At 39.7% G+C, this 22,974-nt stretch overlaps 1 protein-coding gene across 2 annotated transcripts in view; it reads right to left on the bottom strand.

Annotated features, from left to right (window-relative positions):
• LOC136863930 (RAB6A-GEF complex partner protein 2) overlaps window positions 1–22,974 on the bottom strand; it is a 457,043-nt gene that overhangs the window by 138,434 nt on the left and 295,635 nt on the right. The window lies entirely within an intron of this gene.

Below are 22,974 nucleotides of genomic sequence, written 5' to 3'. Positions count from 1 at the left end.
TGCTTGGTAAAACTATTCTCCCTCGAGCCAACAGACATTACAAATTTTACAAGTTCACTCTAGCCCACTTGAAACCCTCTTCTTGATGTTGCCTGACGCACGTGCACACACTCGGACCACGGAATAGTAAGTGATGTTACTGTCTGAGGAGGGGGCATTTAAAGCCTTTCTAGGGACGCTTTGCTTGGCGTGATATACTGTAGTGCAATCATACTATTTGATGACCACTGGACCGATTTCTTTGAGACTCACCCCAAAAATTCCACCTAAATTTCCAGTCATGATGGTGTTGTTTCCTGATTTTCCCCGTTACTTTAACGGGCATAATTAATTTTGTGCATTAGGTTTGCCGCGCATTTTTACTGTATGTCCTTGACATGTGCTTCCCTCACAGCCAACATAGATGCCAACTTCTCTCCACACCTAATTAAATACATTTCCATCCTTTCCAACTGAACAAAGATGGCCTAGGCCCCCATAACTCAATTGGTAGAACAACCGGCGCAAAATCGGGAGGTTGTGGGTTCAGATACCACTGGTGTCCGGTTCACCATTTTTGTTCTGTACTTAACATCTCTTCAGCAAGAACTAAATGTACGTAACATGACCTAATAGGTTGAAAGTCAGTTTCGATTACCATGCGGTCGTGAAAATTCAATATTCATTGACTTGGCCCCCAACGGCCGACTTAAACGCACTCTGCAGTGTGATGGCAGTAGTGCAAGACCTGTAGCTTAGATCCTTTCTGTACCGGGAGGTACACCTCAACGCCGCACATTCAAAATCAGCGCCTTAAGAATCTCCTCTATTGATCAATAGGTGAAACTGATACTACACGAAACAGGAACTTTAATCAGAAGATGTCACCACTGAAATATTAAGTAATTGTTTTGTTGTGAAGTTTCCTAAACTGACTGAATTTCTCCTTGTTTTGTTTTGCTATACATCAAGAAGTTTGGACATTTTTCTACAGATGACACTACTAAAAACTATGATCATGCACTCTGGTTCAAGGTGGAAGAACTTAAAGAAGTTTCATATTCCTAGGTTTTCCATAACTGATCTATGTTCATTTATTTTTGGGTTGACAATACTTCCTTTTCTTTCTGCCAGTTTTGAATCTAGCCAATCACGAATTTTTGTAATTAATTTTCAACCAATCCCACATTTCTTGTTCACTTTGAATCTGCCAATAAAAATTAAGAGGGTGTGTTCTGATTAGTCTTGAATGATCTCGAACCTTCCCTGAGGGTATATAAACTGCGGCTTTTCATGTTTCATGTTTCCTTGTCAACTGATCGTCTTTTTGTGTGTGTGTGTTAAGGCAGGAGGCAGGGCTGCCTCTTTCTTCGGTCAGCAGAACATCTATAAAGTAATGGCCACATAACTTCATTCTTTCTTGCTACCTCTGCAGTTTATTCGAGGGGAAGGTCCTGATCTTTAATTATGTAACAGTACTTTTCTAAAATGTAACTTTTCTTTTGCCTAATGTAAAAAGTTCATAAAATCTTTAACTGTAAATCGGGGATAGATAGTGAGTTACCCTCTCGAGCTCCCCTTCATCTTCGTTTGAGGTGACGGCGTTTTTGTAACTGTGCTCTCCTGTAATGTGTTAAAGTAATTTCCATGCGAGCCACCTCAGTAATTTGGGAATAGCCCCTGCTTCATCGGCCGAGAGCCCTATAGGTTTTAATATTTCATTATCTGGAGCGCAGTGTACGCCTCCATTCGGTTTGTGTGCGGGTCGTTTATTTAACCTGTTCTTTTTCGTAAGGATGTAGTAAGGATGTAAAGGAGGGGGCATATAAGTCTCTGGTAAGACCCCAACTAGAGTATGGTTCCAGTGTATGGGACCCTCACCAGGATTACCTGATTCAAGAACTGGAAAAAATCCAAAGAAAAGCAGCTCGATTTGTTCTGGGCGATTTCCGACAAAAGAGTAGCGTTACAAAAATGTTGCAATGTTTGGGTTGGGAAGAATTGAGAGAAAGAAGAAGAGCTGCTCGACTAAGTGGTATGTTCCGGGCTGTCAGCGGAGAGATGGCGTGGAATGACAGTAGACGATTAAGTTTGATGGCGTTTATAAAAGTAGGAAAGATCACAATATGAAGATAAAGTTGGAATTCAAGAGGACAAACTGGGGCAAATATTCATTTATAGGAAGGGGAGTTAGGGATTTGAATAACTTACCAAGAGAGATGTTCAATAAATTTCCAATTTCTTTGAAATCATTTAGGAAAAGGCTAGGAAAACAACAAATAGGGAATGTGCCACCTGGGCGACTGCCCTAAATGCAGATCAGTATTTACTGATTGATTCGTAAAGGCCCTCTAGATTGGGTACTAGATACCCCTGTATAAAAGTATTTTCAATTTGTACGTTGTGCCTTGAGAAGCCAGTGATTGTAAGTTTTGATGTTGCCTTGAGTGGGCTGGAAGAAACTGAGAGCCTGTAAGCTCTTTTCAAAGTTTTGTAAGAGTGAAGTGTGCCTCTGGAAGGCTAGATATTGCATATTGGGAGCAAGTGCTCTTGGATTAGGGGGTTTCTGCCCTGAACTAAACAATACCACCTTTAATTGTAAATTTGTATCTTAGGGGCTTGTAGCCCAGAATTGTTAAGGTCTACATCTTGAATTTTCCAATTTTTGAAATTGACTGATGTTTCATTGTTATGTTCATTCAGTGAACAATTGTTATGTTTGAAGTTCTAAAAGAAATATAACCTTTTACAATTTTAATTCAATTCTTGATACTGTAGTTAGACCCATTCAAGCTCGCACCTTCTTTAACCTCTTTCTGCTCCACAGTATCTCCTAACACTTTACAACAGAACAAAGATGGCCTAGGCCACCATAGCTCAATTAGTAGAGCAACAGACGCGAAATCGGGAGGTTGTATGTTCGGATCCCACTGGTGTCCAGTTGGGCATTTTCATTCTGTACTTAACATCTCTTCAGCACAAACTAAATGTACGTAACACAACTTAATAGGTTGAAAGTCGGTTTCGATTACAATGCGGTTGTGAAAATTCAATATTCATTGACTAAATGTGAGGAATACCGCAGAACAGTACGGGTCCCTATGATTAGTAGCCACTATGTGAGAAACACCCTCAACGGGTGACTTAAATGCTTAGATCCTCTCCAACCAAAGATGACCTAGGACACCATAGCTCAATTGGTAGAACAACCGACGCGAAATCGGGAGATTGTGGGTTCAGATCCACTGGTGTCCGGTTGGCCATTTTTATTCTGTACTTAACATCTCTTCAGCATGTACTAAATGTACATAACACGACCTAATAGGTTGAAAGTCGGTTTCGATTGTTTAAAAAACACGGGGTAAAAATAGCGTTCAGGATAACCTACAACAATCTATCACACTTCCACAAGCCAGGGACCGTGATTAAATCTGACAAGTTTGTTAAATCAGGTATTTACAGATTAGAGTGCCAGCTTTAACACCAGGTACAATGAACATATTAATGCAGTCAAACATAACAGGCATTCTGCAATGGGAACACATATGCACGAATCCAATCACAATTTTTCTGATACAGACAATGACTTACAAATTATTGAAATTGGGTGCCGTTATGCATCATTAGACCAAGCGCCAAATTTGGTTTTGAGATATTTGCGTTTAACATTAGGTTTATGTGAAAATTTGAGCAAACATAATTTTGTTAAACATGGTATTCCTGGTGTTGTAGGATAATAGATTGTACCTACTGATGCAACTTAAGGTATTTCTCACGTGCAAATAATGCATCACAATGCTACACCAATAACCCCTTACTGTTCAGTACCTACTTAGTAAGACTTCAAAAAATATGTGACTGCAGTCGTGATTAAAACCTGAATCTCCTACTGCGCTAAGTGTTGGAACCATCGTGCTACAACTCTGGCACATTATTCAAGTTTTAGATAGAGAAACTTTAGATGGGGAGCTATTCCCTAAAGTCACTGCTATAACCACTTATTGATTTGATGAATTTCAACTGATCTGAGTCAAATACAAATGGTCAGAAGTGACCCATTGTAGTCTATACAATGCAATGCATATTTCTTTATGGATTTTCCTTCACGATAGGCCTATTATGTTCTGAGAGTACAGTATTGACATGATATTTTCAAGCCTATGGCTAAGTTTTGTTCTGCTTTAGACACATAATAGTTGCTAAGTAGAATGGTAGACTCGGACGTTGACCTAGATGGGTCAATTAAAACAAGCATCGTCATCATTAGAATGGCAGTCCCCTAAACTAAGTAAAGGATATGAAGGTCGGTATATGTGGTTATGATTACTTTATTCCAAGAAAAATAAAACAATTCTGAAAGGAAGTATAGAATTTTAATTACTTATCCCAGTTGAATAGAACAGGAACAGAAAATGTGATTAAGATACTTGCTCCCATAAATTCATATAAAACACTGGGCAGGTAATAAGTCTATTACTCTCAGTTCATTCAATCTCAAAATCAGGATCTCCAATGAATCCATCTATGCCATCCACGATGTCAGAATCTCCATGAAGTTTCTGGTAAAATTGTTTGGCATCTGCAAGTATTAGGTGCATCAGCGACTTAAGGTCTTCAAGTTTGGCTTCAGAGACAGGTTTTCCATTTGGCCACAAAGGTATTAATGCCTGATTAATGGAGACTTCAGTTTCCCGTGGTCGTCCCAGTTTTGACGTATTTAAATTTACTTCCATATATTCACTATCAAATTTAGTTTTGACGTACATACTGAACGGCTGTGATTTCAAGAACTAGATTTTAAATTTTTTTTTTTGCAGTTTATCTTGCAACCATGGACATCTGTTTCCCGATTCACGATCAGTTTTTTCAAGTTCTGCTGAACTGAAGAATGAAGTGTCTTCCATGTAGCGAACAACAATGGGAGTTTTTCCGCCTACAGTTTCTTGTTACGTTTACGTAGTCCTGTGCAGTATATAAACGCTGATGAAATTTGAGGGCACAATAAATATCTACTCACTGCATTCATTATTCTGATCTGGAATTCACTGATTTGGTGCATATTACCTAGCATAACATGTTAAAACACTGTTACAGTGAAGCCTTCGCAGCTTCTACAAATAAATATATAGATACAGAAATATCACTTACATTGCAGACTACCGTATTAGATACCATACAACAATCCCATTTTGATACTAACCTTAGATAGTTCTTTTGGAATGAATCTCAGACGTAACCCTTTTAACAAACTCCGTTAGTAGCATAATCCTTCTCCTTGCTTTCAGAAGTACTTGACACATCGCTGAACTTCGCCACTTGATAAACCACTCAATGTATCGCAACGTCAATAACTTAGCATTGTCGAAAAAACGGGCTCCCTTGCTGACATCTATGACGCAATGTGAGGAATGAGTCGCTTGGTCTAATGATGCAAAGTGGAACGTCGCATAGTCTACTGATGCAATTTACAGTTTAACTGATCCCCGCTATGTCACTTAGGATTTCAGCTTACTGACAACTAATGACCTCTTGTAAGACAGTGTGATATTTATTATAAGTAGTTCAAGCTTTCCGCTACAAGATAGTGCCAAACTGTCAATTTTTGTCAAATGGCACTTAGTCTATTGATGCATAACGCCATCCAATTATGGAAAAAGGACCTCTGCTCAATATCAAAGAAATGTTTTATATATTGTTGGATCAATGAGTCAATTTTAATCAGAATCTGAATAAATCCATCGAGATAACAAACATACTTTACGAGGCCATCCACCCCCTTATTTTCGAGACATACCTAGGTAGAACAGTGCGACAACGGATCACTCCCCCACTCTCTCACATCTCCTCCACACCACAGCCAATCCAAAGCAAGTCCCCCCCCCGCAAGGCCAGCAATAAACTCCATGCAGACACAGACAAGCAGTGCACCTCCTGCTTTCTAGCGGCAGGTTAACGAGAGCGAGGAGTAAGGGAGTAAGTACTATCAGACCACTTTCCAATAATTAAATCCGAACACACACATTAGTTCTCATTTCTTTTTTCTTCCTTATTCTTCGTCAGACATCCACCTTTTACAATACTGTGCCATACAACCAAGGCCATACCATCATTCAAATTTTACTTCAACAACAATAACAGCGACAGTTTCAACAACCAAGCAGATGTTACAAAACAATGAAGGATGTTCCCCCAACTCCTCAGCTAATCATTTTAACTACAAATTGTATTAACATCGGCACTTTACAAGATAGTCAAGTTTGATACATGATTCTGCTCTCCATCGATGATTCAACTAAGAACAACTGGAATATTTTAACATATTTTTTTTATATTCACAGTAATGAATCAGAACCTCACAGTATTCCTTAACTTCAAGTTTTATGCATTATCTTAAAGCACTGTTCAACATTATCCAAACACACTGCAGTTATCTGTGACCTGGACACTAGGATGTTATTTAAATATTAATGTGTCTTATGGCATTTAACCCATGTCAACCATTTTAAATGTATTTAAAGGCAGATTTCATGTTGATTGTTAAGATCCTTTTATTTATTTATTTACTTACTGTGAACTGATGATGATTCCAAGGGAATCGAAACCGGTTTTCACTTAATGAATATTTATGTATTAATACTGTGTTGAATGGTGGAACATCCCTCAATTAATTCCTATTATATACTTTAGCCTTATGAAAACTTGCCCACCTCTTGCAAACACCGATATAATGAGGTGATTATGAGAAAGTAAGATAATAGAATAGCCCTATAGATATACACTATGTGATCAAAAATATCCGGATACCCCCCAAAACAAACCTCTTTCATCTTAGGTGCATTGTGCTGCCACCTACTGCCAGGTACTCCATATCAGTGACCTCAGTAGTAATTTGACATCGTGAGAGAGCAGAATGGGGCGCTCCACAGAACTCACGGACTTCTAACGTGGTTAGGTGATTGGGTGTCACTTGTGTCAGAAGTCTGTACGCGAGATTTCCACACTCCTAAACATCCCTAGGTCCACTGTTTCTGATGTGATAGTGAAGTGGAAACGTGAAGGGACACATACAGCACGAAAGCATACAGGCCGACCTCGTCTGTTGGCTCACAGAGACCGCCGATAGTTGAAGAGGGTCGTAAAGTGTAATAGGCAGACATCTATCCAGACCATCAAACAGGAATTCCAAACTGCATTAGGATCCACTCCAATTACTATGACGGTTTGGCAGGATCTGAGAAAACTTGGATTTCATGGTCGAGCAGCTGCCCATAAGCCACACATCACGTAGGTCAATACCAAACGACGCCCCACTTGGTGTAAGGAGAATAACCTGTCCCATCTCTGCTTTGCCCAGCACAAATTTCACATGGAGTGACCAGAATTTGAAACACGGAACCTAGCGATAAGAATCCGGTGCGTTGCTACCCGAACCACGGAGGCTCCATCATTGTTGACATTCTTATGAAATGGATTCACGATTTTGCGGTGTGAAGCACCTTTGATCTTAATTGATTAATTAACAAATAGTCTGTGCTCTGATCTACATTATCACAGATTTGATTCTTTGGACTTGTTTCACTGTATTTCACTCCATGCTCATAAAGGAAGACCATGTCAACATCAATTATTTCATGTTCAACGGTCAAAAACACTACATCAGTCAAATTCGCATTCTGTAAACATGACATATTTCAATACTGTAACAAAGAACAATAGTATGGTTCCAGTGTATGGGACCCTCACCAGGAATACCTGATTCAAGAACTGGAAAAAATCCAAAGAAAAGCAGCTCGATTTGTTCTGGGTGATTTCCGACAAAAGAGTAGCATTACAAAAATGTTGCAATGTTTGGGTTGGGAAGAATTGAGAGAGAGAAGAAGAGCTGCTCGACTAAGTGGTATGTTCCGAGCTGTCAGCGGAGAGATGGCGTGGAATGACATTAGTAGACGAATAGGTTTGAATGGCGTTTATAAAAGTAGGAAAGATCACGATATGAAGATAAAGTTGGAATTCAAGAGGACAAACTGGGGCAAATATTCATTTATAGGAAGGGGAGTTAGGGATTGGAATAACTTACCAAGGGAGATGTTCAATAAATTTCCAATTTCTTTGAAATCATTTCGGAAAAGGTTAGGAAAGCAACAGATAGGGAATCTGCCACCTGGGCGACTGCCCTAAATGCAGATCAGTATTGATTGATTGATATTGATTGATTGATTGAAGAAGTAGATATATTTACAGAATCGCATAATCATTTTAATAAGAAGTTAAAAAACTGCCTTTACAATTTACAAAGTTTTTGACAATTCTTTCTTCTGCTCATCATATTTCCCAATTTGTGTTTTAAGTTTGATTTTGCTATTTTTTTTATTTGCTTCATGATTAGCATGTGATTTTATCACCCATTTTTCATTTCTTTTAAATTGTAAGTGGTATATATATATATTGTTACTATGCATTTTGTTTTATTGTGTTGCTTAATTGTTGCCGGGCTGAGTGGCTCAGACAGTTCAGGTGCTGGTCGTCTGATGCCAACAGACAGGTTCGATGCTGGTTCAGTCCGCTGGTATTTGAAGGTCAGCCTTGTATCGGTAGATTTCAAAATCAAATCAAAATCTCTCTATTTGCAAATGAGGTGTCTACCTTGGTGGCAAATGGTACACTAAAATACATTATTGTCAAGCCACTAAATATTAAATTAAAAAGAGAAGAAAATTTTCCTATAATACAATATTATACAATTTACGCTAACAATTTTTTCCATTAAACACACAGCTCATCCTTAATAAATTTTTATTGTTTACAAAATTCTACTTATAATACCTCCTGTACTACTTACAAATATAGTCAACTGATATACAGTATGTGGAATTACTTCAAATGATACTATACAACTGGTATAAGATTAAAATTTATATTGCATTTATTTACTTATTTACTTTTTTTTTTTTTACCCATTCTGGAACCTAAGTAGCAAAACGACCTGCTGCGTCTTAACCAGAGCCCCTGTTGCCACCACTTTTCAGAGTTCCTGAAGGGCCTTCACGGCTACCATAGCGGTCCCAGGGCCCTCGAAGTCCCCACTGTACTTCACCCCTATAGGCAGAACCCTTCTTTGGCTGTCAAAACTCCTTAGATCAGGGGATGGAATTAATTTATTCATACACATGTTTTTATTTACAATAATCTGCACTGGTCGAATGCCCTCTAACACTTCATTTATTTTCTCTGTTGCTGTTTATTCTCTTCTTGAATATCTGTACAGATTTTGGAAAAGGATCAAACACTACCCCTGGTAAACTGTTCCACTTTTTCACACCCTTCCCCATGAATGAAAATTTACCCCAATTGCTTCTGCTAAAATTCCTTCTAATTTTATATTTGTGGTCTGTCCGTCCGCTATAATTATTTTCCAACTGAAGTCTCTCAAGAATATCTCCCCATGCTTCTCTTGTATAGGCTCTATATAATCCTATAAGTCTAGTTTTCTCCCTTCTCTTACTTAAAAGTTTCCCATCCAAGTTCCTTTAACATTTCTGATACACTACTCTTTCTCCTGAAATCCCCCTGTTACAAATCTTGCTGCTTTCCTCTGCACACTATCTATTTCTTTTATTAGGTATTCTTGGTGAGGATCCCAAACACTGTTTGCATATTCCAATAATGGACGAACCATACTTAAGTAACTTTTTTCTTTTAATTCTTTATTGCATCCTTTAAGTAGCCTCATTATGACATGTAACGATCTGTATGCTTTCCCAACAATGCCATCAACATGACCCTTCCAGTGCAAATTACTTTCAAATCTTACACCTAAGTATTTGCACTTGCCATCTTTTGGGATAACTACCTGATCCAAAGTATATTCAAATTCAGTTTTAAAGCTCCTGTTCCTAAAAGTTGTAACAGTTGATTTGCCCCCATTAACCTTCATATTATTATCTTCAACCCATTGTCAGATACTTTTAAGGTCCCTTTGTAATTCTGAACAAACCTCAATGTTATTTATTTCCCTATAAACAATTATGTCATCTGCATACAATCTTATTTTTGATGTTATATTGTTCCCTAAATCATTTGCGTATATTAAGAAAAGTAACGGACCGATTATACTACCCTGTGCAATTCCCTTCCAAACTTTCTCTTCCCGTGATACGTTATTTCCTACTTTGACTTTCTGAACCCTTGAATTTAGAAATGTTTTTATCCAACGTGTAACCCTTACGTCCAATCTTATTCCCTCCAATTTCTTTAATGATATTCCATGTTCCACTCTATCAAAGGCTTTGGAAAGATCTATGGCTATGCAATCTGACGTCCTGAATCCAATTGATCTGATATGTCCTGCTGAAATCCCACCAGTTGTGCCCCACAAGAAAATTTCTTTCTAAATCCATACTGGCTCCTCATGAACCAATTTTTATCATCGCATATCCCTCTGATGTACTTCGATATTAAACTCTCCAGTATTTTACAAACTATACTGGTCAGGCTGATTGGTCTGTAGTTCTCTGGTTTCCTTTTATCACCCTTTCCGTTATAAATTGGTATTATTACAGATTCCTTCCATTCCTTTGGTATTACAATATTATTTATGACATAGTCAAAGAGAAATTTTAAATAAGGCACTATGTACCACCCCATTGTCTTTAACACCTCCCTAGTAATTTGATCACTTCTTGCTGCTTTTCCTTGCTGAAGCAGTTGGATTTCTCTGAAAATATTTTCATTTGTGGATGAGAAGCTTCTTGTTTCCCTCTGTCTCTCTCCCTCTCTATCTTCTGTTTCGCTTTCCAACTCCTGACAATCATCTACTGAATCTCTGAATTCCCTACTAAATGGGTTTGCTTTTTCAGTATCTGTTAAATAGTGTTCACCCCCTTCTCCCACCATTGTAGGAATTTGGATTCCTTTTCCTTTTTGATTCCTGATATATGAATAGAGCTTTTTCATTTCCCTTTGTGGTCATTACCCTCTTGAAGTATGCCATTCATATAATTCTCTTTTGCTTCCTTTTTCACTCTATTCAGTTTCCTCATTAGCTGTTTTCTAGTTTCTCTACTCTCCCTACCCTCTTTGATTTTCCTGTTTACTATTCTACATTTTCTTTTTAATTTTCTTACTTCCCTTCAGTAATAAACAGGGTCTGAGGTCATTTTACCCTTCTTAACAGGTACAAAACTCTTCTCTCCTTCCCAAAAGATTCCTTTAAATTTAGCCCAAAGTGTATCCACATTACTCCCTTCACTTATCCAACAACTGAATTGTGATTTAAGGTAAGTCCCAAATTCATCAACTTTAGTTTTTCTGTATAATTTCTTGTCTTGTGTAACCCTCTTATTAAGCCTTTTTGGCATGAGTCCTACATCCATTATTACAGCCTTATGGTCTCCTATTCCTTCAATTTCCTCAGTTTTATCAACAATTTCTCATGGTTTAACCAAGAATACATCTAGTAAGTTATTGAGACGAGTCGGTTCTTGTACTACTTGTGTAAATCCTCCCTCCCAAATTAACTTATTTGCCAGTTTCTGTTCATGGGCTTCACTTGCAGCTCCATTCCATTCAACTTCAGGCAAATTTAGATCTCCCCCAATTATTACCATATCATTATTATTGTTTTTACGAGTATAATCTATTATTTTTTTAAAGATTTCCATGTCTCTTTCCTCTCTTCCAGGCCTGTATGTTCCTATAATTCCCACCTCCTTCATATTATCACAAACTAATTTTATCCCTAATATTTCATCCCTTTCATCGGTAAACCATTCATGTGAACAGTAAGTTTCCTTCACCAGAATAAACACCCCCCCCCTCCCTTTTTATCTCCTCGGTCTCTACGATAGACTGTGTACCCTTCTGGAAATACTTCTCTATTACCCATCCCTTCTTTCAACCACGATTCCACTCCTATCACCACATCAGTCTCATAAGATTCCATCAAAGTACCAAATTTTAATTGTTTATTTACTACACTTTGACAGTTTACCAAGAGCAATCTCAGACCCCCTTCCTCCCTAAAACTTGACTTGATTTAAAGGCACAACTCCTGCAGGACAAAATTCTGACACCTCGGTGTACGAAAACGATCAAAAGTAGTTAGCAGGACCTAAAAATAATAACTTTAATTATGTATTAATTGTTAAATTTTCTATTTCACATATATAGATTGACAGTTAACGAAAAAGAAGGTACTTAACTGGGTATACAATCTGCATACTTGCAAATAAATAAATAAATAAATAAATAAATAAATTAGTATCCTGAACCAAGAACTCATTCCACCATCAATTCTCACTGCAGCCCAATTGTCAACATAATGATTGATTTTAATAATCTACCCTTGATCCCGTAGTCCACCAGTATGGTGAACATCTTTACCCTCGGTATCCTGTCATATACTTTCTCTAGATCTACGAAACATAAACGCAATGTCTATTCCTCTCGTAGCATTTTTCAATTACCTGGCGCATTCTGAAAATCTGACCCTTACATCCCCTCTGTGGTCTGAAACCACACAAGTTTTCATCCAACTTCCTCTCAACCACTGATCGCACCCTCCGTTCCAAGATGCCAGTGAATACTTTGCCTGTATACAAATCGATGAAAGACTGGCGTTGCCAAGGGGGCCGGGACCAGGGGGGCCAGGCCCCACCCCTCAAAAGTGTTTCCTGAAACTAGAGCGAGGATCAGCCATTGTTTTACATACGGTACAAACAACTTAAAAACTTTTGCCGAAATGTTAAATTAATATAATAATAATAATAATAATAATAATAATAATAATAATTATAATAATGTTATTTGCTTTACGTCCCACTAACTACTTTTTATGGTCTTCGGAGACGCCGAAGTGCCGGATTGTAGTCCTGCAGGAGTTCTTTTACGTGCCAGTAAATTTACCGACACGGGGCTGTCGTATTTGAGCACCTTCAAATACCACCGGACTGAGAAAGGATCGAACCTGCCAAGTTGGGGTTAGAAGGCCAGCGCCTTAACCGTCTGAGCCACTCACCCCGGCTTAAATTAATGTAGCGACAAAGAATCTAATAGCAACGCTCAGTAGGGCCATACATAATTCTCAATATTTGTACTGCTTGAATGAAAGGAAATCACTTAGGACTGTGATGCGTGGAGATATTTCCCTGTAGAGGCCTCAGTATTGGGAATATAACCGTGTGTTGACAAATGTCAAGAGATTAGGGAAAGGGCAATTAGCAAGGGATTTTTTTTTTTTTTTGCTTTACATCGCACTGACACAGATAGGTTGTATGGTGACGATGGGATAGGAAAGGCCTAGGAGTGGGAAGGAAGCGGCCGTGGCCTTAAGGTACAGCCCCAGCATTTGCCTGGTGTGAAAATGGGAAACTACAGAAAACCACCTTCAGGGCTGCCGACAGTGGGGCTCGAAACCACTATCTCCCGATTACTGGATACTGGCTGCTGTACTTAAGCGACTGCAGCTATCGAGCTCGGTAGCAAGGGATTACTCAGTAGGGGGCCGGAACGTGACCACCGAGATAATGGGGGCTACGGCCAGAAATAGTTGCAAGCTTACAACAACGTATCAGCTTTTTCACATCGGTTCCAGGAATCAACAATATCCTAGGAATCCTGGGTTGTGCCGTGGTTGAGAGATGTTCTGTGTTTAAGTTGCAGCGTTGGGAAGACTGCTACGGGATTGTGAGCTGCATATTAGTTCCTCATTTTGTGCCATATAAGTAAGTTTTTTTTTTTTTTTAAGATAGACCGTTTTGTCATAAAGAAGCCCAAACTATGTGCATCCTCGGTAAGTTAAGAAAAAGTTTTTTTAAAATTCTAACAGTAGCAAGACAGATCGCGGATACGTGCCTAAGTTCTATAGGTAGGCCTATATATTTTGTCAAATGTCTGTCGACTGATTTGAAGCTCAAATGGCACCATCAAAAGTGCGGGTAACTATTTTCTTATTAGCGGGCATGATAACACAGTACCAACAGTTCTATCTTTTCATCAAGACGGTCAACGCTTGAATTGCAGTTGATGCATGAACATTTTATAAATGGGAAGTCATGTTCTATTGATTCGGATTCTACTTAAAACACTAGATCCCATTCTTTACCTTTCTTTATTAATTTTGAAACATAACCGCATCATTTATGGTGGTGTATTCTGAGTATTCGACCAATCTTTGGGCTTGGCTTGTAACTTAAATGGTGAGTGAATGCAGTGGCATATCTACAAAATAATTTCAGTGGGTGGGGTATAAGTTCAGGCCAGTAGCGTGGATACAACTTTTAATTGGAAGGGGTTGTGAAGAGATTTTTTAATTTTTATTTAGAATTTGCTTTACGTTGCACCGTAGGTCTTAAGGTGACGATGGGAAAGGAAAGGGCTAGGAGTGGGAGGGAAGCGGCCGTGGCCTTAAGGCGACAATTCGGAGATAAAAATATATTTTACCTAAAGCATGGATTTTCATTAAATTTTGTGAGATATCACAAACACTTTTTTTCATATAAAATTAATGGTTCATGTTTGTGGGTTACTGCAGTCACGTCCTACTTCATGAACCATGGGCAAAGGCTGAGTGGCCTAGTAAGTGGTCCTGACAGTCGGGATACCAGTTGCTATGGAATTGGAGTGGGCATCCCGGACATATTCTGAGTCCTGGCCCTCCTTGTGCTAAGGCGGCTAGGACAATACAATCCACCAATTGTCCATAACTCGTTAGAGGAGAGATCCTCACTTGGACTATGTGCAAGTAGGGTAGCATCCTGCTTCATGAATTTACCGAGCTCAGAACATTTTAAGCAAGCCTCGGACCTATGGGAGTAACGGATTCCCACTCCCATTTGACAGGCGAGGGACTCCTTGGAAACAACTTGGCGAACGAAATGGAATTCAATGGGGAGCTATCAATATTAATGGGGCTTATGGAAGAAAGAAAGTAGAACTGGCTGAGTCAGCAAAGAGGATGCATCTAGATGTGCTAGGAGTAAGTGATATTCGGGTAAGGGGAGATAACGAGGAAGAGATAGGAGATTATAAAGTGTACTTGACGGGTGTCAGAAAGGGAAACGCAGAGTCTGGGGTAGGGCTCTTTATCAGGAATACCATTGCACGCATCATAGTTTCAGTTAGACACGTAAATGAGCGAATGATGTGGGTAGATTTGTCAGTTGGAGGAATTAGGACTAGAATTGTGTCCGTGTATTCACGTCAGGGTGCAGATGAGGATGAAGTTGACAAGTTTTATGAAGCATTGAGTGACATCGTGGTCAAGGTCAGCAGCAAGGATAGGATAGTGCTAATGGGCGATTTCAATGCTAGAGTTGGGAACAGAACCGAAGGATACGAAAGGGTGATTGGTAAATGTGGGGAAGATATGGAAGTTAATGGGAATGGGAAGCGTTTGCTGGACTTCTGTGCTAGTATGGGTTTAGCTGTTACGAATACATTCTTCAAGCATAAGGCTATTCACCGCTACACGTGGGAGGCTAGGGGTACCAGATACATAATAGACTATATCTTAACCGACTTCGAATTCAGAAAATCTGTTAGGAATGTGCGAGTTTTCCGGTGATTTTTCGATGATACAGACCACTATCTGATCTGTAGTGAACTATGTATCTCTAGGCCTAGGGTAGAGAAAGTGAAATCTGTCTGCAAATGAATAAGGGTAGAAAATCTCCAGGATGAGGAAATTAGACAGAAGTACATGGATATGATTAGTGAGAAGTTTCGAACAGTAGACAGTAAGCAGGTTCAGGATATAGAAAGTGAATGGGTGGCATACAGGGATGCTGTAGTAGAAACAGCAAGGGAATGCCTAGGAACAACTGTGTGTAAAGATGGGAAAAGGCGAACATCGTGGAGGAATGATGAAGTGGGAGCAGCTTGTAAACGTAAAAAGAAGGCTTATCAGAAATGGTTCCAAACAAGGGCCGAGGCAGACAAGGATTTGTATGTAGATGAAAGAAACAGAGCAAAATAAATAGTTGTTGAATCCAAAAAGAAGTCATGGGAAGATTTTGGTAACAACCTGGAAAGGCTAGGTCAAGCAGCAGGGAAACCTTTCTGGACAGTAACAAAGAATCTTAGGAAGGGAGGGAAAAAGGAAATGAACAGTGTTTTGAGTAATTGAGGTGAACTCATAATAGATCCCAGGGAATCGCGGGAGAGGTGGAGGAAATATTTTGAACATCTTCTCAATGTAAAAGGAAAACATGTTGTGAACAGCCAAGCTCATGGCGAGGAGCAAAATGATGTTGGTGACATTAAGCTTGAGGAAGTGGAAAGGATGGTAAATAAACTCAATTGTCATAAGGCAGCAGGAATAGATGAAATTAGACCTGAAATGGTGAAGTATAGTGGGAAGGCAGGGATGAAATGGCTTCAAAGAGTAGTAAAATTAGCATGGAATGTTGGTAAGGTACCTTCAGATTGAGCAAAAGCAGTAACTGCACCTATCTACAAGCAAGGGAACAGGAAGGATTGCAACAATTATCGAGGTATCTCATTGATTAGTATATCAGGCAAAGTATTCACTGGCATCTTGGAAGGGAGTGTGAGATCAGTCGTTGAGAGGAAGTTGGATGAAAACCAGTGTGGTTTCAGACCACAGAGAGGCTGTCAGGATCAGATTTTCAGTATGTGCCAGGTAATTGAAAAATGCTACGAGAAGAATAGGCAGTTGTGATTATGTTTCGTAGATCTAGAGAAAGCATATGACAGGGTACCGAGGGTAAAGATGTTCACCATACTGGGGGAATACTGGATCAAGGGTAGATTATTAAAATCAATCATTATGTTGACAATTGGGCTTCAGTGAGAATTGATGGTAGAATGAGTTCTTGGTTCAGGATACTAACAGGGGTTAGACAAGGCTGTAATGTTTCACCTTTACTGTTCGTAGTTTACATGGATCATGTGCTGAAAGGTATAAAATGGCATATTGTGCCGAAAGCCTGCAGTCTAACATCTTGGAACTTGAAAATAGGTGCAATGAGTATGGTATGAAAATTAGCCTCTCGAAGACTAAATTGATGTCAGTAGGTAAGAAATTCAACAGAATTGAATGTCAGATTGGTGATACAAAGCTAGAACAGGTCGATAATTTCAAGTATTTAGGTTGTGTGTTCTACCAAGATGGTAATATAGTAAGTGAGATTGAATCAAGGAGTCGTAAAGCTAATGCAGTGAGCTCGCAGTTGCGATCAACAGTATTCTGTAAGAAGGAGGTCAGCTCCCATGCTTTATGGGAGCGAAAGCTGGGTGGACTCAGGATATCTTATTCATAAGTTAGAAATAACAGACATGAAAGTAGCAAGAATGATTGCTGGTACAAACAGGTGGGAACAATGGCAGGAGGGTACTCGGAATGAGGAGATAAAGGCTAATTTAGGAATGAACTCGATGGATGAAGCTGTACGCATAAACCGGCTTCGGTGGTGGGGTCATGTGAGGCGAATGGAGGAGGATAGGTTACCTGGGAGAATAATGGACTCTGCTATGGAGGATAAGAGAAGTAGAGGTAGACCAAGACGACGATGGTTAGACTCAGTTTCTAACGATTTAAAGATAAGAGGTATAGAACTAAATGAGGCCACAACACTAGTTGCAAATCGAGGATTGTGGCGACGTTTAGTAAATTCTCAGAGGCTTGCAGACTGAACGCTGAAAGGCATAACAGTCTATAATGACAATGTATGTATGTATGTATGTATGTAATATTAATAGTTTTTCCAATATAATTTTTTCCTTTTAAAATTTTAATTCCATTTTTTCATGAAATTTAATTAACATGTTAATGTAAATTCATAATTAGGTAGGTAATATTTCTTTTAAAAACACTATGTATCGATTTTTCTGTACATAATTTATATAAGGAGGTATATTATACTAAAGTTTGTGTAATTTTTACGTTCTAAAATTTTGGAGTTAAAAATCCCAACTACTTGAAAAATTCTGCAATCAAAAATTCTATATGCAGATTTCTTAAGATAGCTGTGATACATATACCATAAATATTTTGTTATATTTGGCACAATATTATGGGAGAAAATGGGATTTAAATGCAGTGGCGTATGCTGGGATCAAGACGTGGGCTACCACTAGACTTAGGTACCCCTTATCGATGATTGGTTTAGTGAACGTCAAGCCTTCAGCATTTTTAGCTGCAGCCTATAGACAACGGAGAATGGTACATGCAGCTCACCTCCATTGGAGGTGTGCCTGAAAAGAGCTGCACCACCTTGGGCCGGCTTAGTGGCTAAATGGATAGAATGCTTTCCTTTAGTCGGATGGCCGCAGTTCAGTTTTCAGAATCCCCTCATACTGTTAATTCCCCTGGCTTGGGGTTTGGGTCTTTATGACGTCTCTGTGATTTATTTTATCCTCATAGGTCACCACCAAGTTTATACAGATGCCATGCTCCATTATTATTATTATTATTATTATAAAATAAAAATGTTGAGTTTTACAGCAGTCGTACCCATCCTTCAGTGGTTAATTAGCTTCCTCGGGAGATCAATGGTGGTGTCCGACCCATGATTCCAGCCAACAAGAGAACACTAAACCTCAAAGATTGAATTTCAGTTTAGCAGATCTACCAATAAAAAGAAAACTGTATTGCTCCTATAGCAGCAGCCCTGCAGTGTCTTCCTACAAGGATGAAGAAGTAAACAGGAAAGAAATACTAGCACCCTGTTCTCTATATAATTAAGTCAGAACTATGAGGTGAGAAAGTAATACGATGACCAACGCATGGTTAATAGCAGTGGCGGTGTGGCGGACCGAAGCCTGGAACACCTACCCCCCGGTCCCCGCTTCTATCTGATAAACAGCAGCAAGCCACGTGCGGCGAGTCGAGGGGAGAGGGACGAGAATGTGGGCTGCAATATCAGTTTCCGATGCCTTGCTTTCAGAAATACACGCGATGTTTTTTCTCTCGCTGCTTTCAAGTTTTGTAAGTGGAACAATGTGTCATATGCTTACATTATAATGTGCTTTAGACTTCCATCATTATCAATTCCAGTTTGGGCTTCACTGATAGCCTTGGTAGCCCTCAGTATACGCCACTATTTAAATGCAAAATTACATTTGGCAAAGTATTATTACAGTAGTAGTAAACTCGTATCCTCATCCCGAGGTGGTGCAGCTCTTTTCAGGCACACACCCACTGGAGGTGAGCTGCATGTACCATTTCAACCACATACCAGCCTTTCTGCCATTTTTAAATTTCTGGCAGTACCGGGAATCAAACCCGGGCCTCCGAGGACGGCAGCTAATCACACTAACCGTTACGCTACAGAGGCGGACATTATTACAGTGATAAATTCTTTGAATTCAGCGGAATAACTCCATGACAAGAAAAAAGAAACTCAATCCTTTCAATTTCAGTCATAAAAAAATTTCACCAAAATATCGATTTTTATCTCTGGAGTGTCGCTTTATTTAAGGTACAGCCCCAAGCATTTAACTAGTGTGAAATTGGGAAACCACGGAAAATCAACTTTAGGTGTTCGAACCCACTATCTCGCGGATGCAAGCTCACAGCTGTGCGCCCCTAACCACACGCGCAACTCGCCCGAAGGATATGAAAAGAGCCAGTCGTACCGAGTGCGGTGACGGATCTTCAGTAGATATTGATGGTTTTGATTGCTGCCATGCAATTATGTCCAACAATCGAAATCATAGCTTCTGTACTCTTAACATAAACCAGCTGCATTATTAAAGCTCTTCGTAGAATTAATATCGTCGTTCTTCGTTTGTGAGCAAGTAGAATCTTCATTTAATTTTTCTTAAAAAGAAAAAAAGGAACCACTTTGGTACTACGCCCCGTGAAGGTGACTACTTTCCAGGTCGTAAATATTTTGATTACGGGAGACTCATGGCCAACTCTACTGCACCCACAAACAAGGCTGTATCTTCCCCCACCCCATTCCTTTCTTAACTCTGTCAGTGCTGGGAATCGAATGCAGGGTGCCTTAAGTCAAATTCTAAAATACGGAGACCTAAAAGTGTACAGCTGGACCCGCGGTGAAGGGGTAGCGTGCCTGCCGCTTTCCGGAGGCCCGGGTCGATTCCTTGCCAGGTCAGGGATTTTTACTTGGATCTGAGGGCTGGTTCAAGGTACACTCAGCCCACGTTCTTATAACTGTGGAGCTATCTGACGGTGAGATGGTGGCCCCAGTCTAGAAAGCCAAGAATAACGGCTGAAAGGATTTGTCGTGCTGACCACACGACACTTGTAATATGAAGGCCTTGGGGCTGAACAGTGGTCGCTTGGTAGGCGATGGCCCTTTGGAGCTGTTACGTCTTGGAGTTTTGTTTGGAAAAGTAAACAGAGAAGGAAGCGACATCCCTTCAAGGCTCTTTAGCTTCCAGCTAGTTCTTCCGTCTGGTCTCGTGCATTTAGGGCAGTTGGAAAACGTATGCCTTAATAAATGCTCCTCATAAAACATTTGTAAAAATACTAACTGCAACTATTTATAACAATAATCACAAACGCCTCCTTTTCATGTGGCTCAGTTGGTTGAGTCACTGTCTTTCTGAGTCCGAGTTTGCAGGTTCAAATCCCAGCTTGGGTCGGTGGTCCTTAAAACTGTGTTGAAATGGCAAAAGCTCCATGTCATGGGGTTCCGGTACATTAATAAAAATAATACATACAAATATTAGCGTCACAAAACTGTAACTTTGTACTACTATATTCTGTATCCCAGGCTTGCGAGGAAAACTAATAGGATAAGATAAACCCTACCTAGAATAATATGTTGTGAAGTGTATTTTTCTTTACCAACTAACAAAATATCTATACCTCTTACATTCTATATATATGTTGTGTGTGTGTCATGATCATTATTATAATAAAATTACCATATTTCTTGTGCAACAGGTTGGCTGAATGGTCAGTGTACTGGCCTTTGGTTCAGAGGGACCCGGGTTCGAATCCCGGCCGGGTCGGGACTTTTAACCTTCATTAGTTAATACTGATAGCCCGGGGGCTGAGTGTTTGTGCTGTCCCCAACATTCCTGCAACTCACACACCACACGTAACAATATCCTCCACCACAATAACATGCAGTTACGTACACATGGCAGATGCTGCCCACCCTCATCAGAGGGTATGCCTCACAAGGGTTGCACTCGGCTATATATAGACCCTCGAAATTATTATTACCGTATATATTCTAAACCAGAATACTGCATCTTTACTTAAACTGTTTATTCTTGCATTCATTTCACTTGTACTCAGAATAAATAAAATTCTGCAGTTATGCAGGGATGGGAATAACAGAGGCTGTGGGGGGAGGGGGGGAGGGGCCTGTCGTCCAAGGAGTTCGTACATCCCAGGAGTTTTAACTAATGTATTTCTATTAAGCCTTTTATATATAATGTATATTATTATTAGCTTCTGGAATCCACGCGAATCCACCACTCTTAGTTGGATCTAAGGACACTCATTTCCATTTTAGGTATTTTATACCACCTAAACGTTGAAAAAAAAAAAAAAAATTCTGGATGAAGAACTACCTTAATACCCTCCCCACCAAAAACTGAAATCCTGGATACGCTACTGCAATGAGATACCTTGTCGCAATCCTTCCGGTTCCCTTGCTTATAGATAGGTGCAATTACTGCTTCTAACCAATTTGAGGGTACCTTACCAACACTCCATGCTAATATTATTATTCTATGAAACAATTTCATCCTTGCCTTCTCACTGTAATTCACCATTTCAGGTCTAATTTAATCTATTCCTGCTGCTTTATGTCAATGGAGCTTATTTACCATCCTTTCCACTTTAAGCATAATTTCACGAACATCATTTTCCTCCTCTCCATGAGCTCCGTTGTCTGCGATACCACCATGAAGATTTCCTTTTATGTTGAGAAGATTTTCAAAATATTCCCTCAGCCTCTCCAGTGATTCCCTGGGATCTATTATGAGTTCACCTGAATTACCCAAAACACTATTCACTTCCTTTTTCCCCTCCCTTCCGAAGATTATTACTGTCCAGAAAGGTTTCTCTGCTGCTTGACCTAGCCTTTCCACGTTATTACCAAAATCTTCCCACAACTTCTTTTAGGATTCAACAACTGTTTGTTTCGTTCTGTTTCTTTCATCTATGTACAATTCTTTGTCTGCATCAGACCTTGTTTGGAGCCATTTCTGATAAGCCTTTTTTTACGTTTACAAGCTTCTCTCACTTCATCATTCCACCAAGGTGTTTGCTTTTTCCCATCCTTACACACAGCTGTTCCTAGGCATTCCCTTGCTGTTTCTACTACAACATCCCACAGTCTTACCTAGACAGTCAGCAGGAGTAGACGTGCTGAGTCGGGTGTGCCGGTAGAGAGGGAGTGGAGAGCGAGCGGTGCGTGGAAGAAGGAAGACGGGAGTGAAGAGGAAAGAGCCAGGAGTGAAGGAGGTAAAGTGGAATCTAGACTGAAGGGTGAGATGATATTTGTGGCAATAGTGATTATGGTACTGCTGGTTATAGGAGGTGTGGAAGTAAACCCCGGTCCAACTTCCAATGGCAACATGAGCTGGGAAGATGTGAAGGTAATAAGGAGGGTGGTTAGAGAGGTTGTGGAAGAAGTATGCCCATTTGAGTAAATTAAAAATATGATGAAGGAACAAGAGAAAGAATTTGAGAATATGAGCCGATGGATGCAGGGAAAAACAGACGAAACAAGGACCAAAATAAGAATCAATGAGAGAGAAATTGCGTAACTCAAGGAGAAAATAAGGGATATGGGGGAAGAGTGGTGAAGCTGAAGGCTGAAATAGAAGGCAGTTGCCAAGAACGCAAGAAGAAATGCTTATTTATATATGGAGTGCCGGAAGAAAAAGGAGAGGACAAAGTGTTGACAACCTTGTAACTCATCCAAAAAAGGATGAAAATTAACTTTAGTGAAGTTGATATAGACGACGTGGAAAAGATAGGTAAAGCACGGGGCAACAGACCGATAAAAGTGAAGTTGTTTTGCACCCTGATGGCGGAAATAGTGA

Source organism: Anabrus simplex, chromosome 2, assembly GCF_040414725.1.
Source record: "Anabrus simplex isolate iqAnaSimp1 chromosome 2, ASM4041472v1, whole genome shotgun sequence".
Lineage (NCBI taxonomy): Eukaryota > Metazoa > Arthropoda > Insecta > Orthoptera > Tettigoniidae > Anabrus > Anabrus simplex.
Note: the sequence above shows the minus strand (reverse complement) of the source record. Positions and strands in the feature narration are given on the sequence as shown.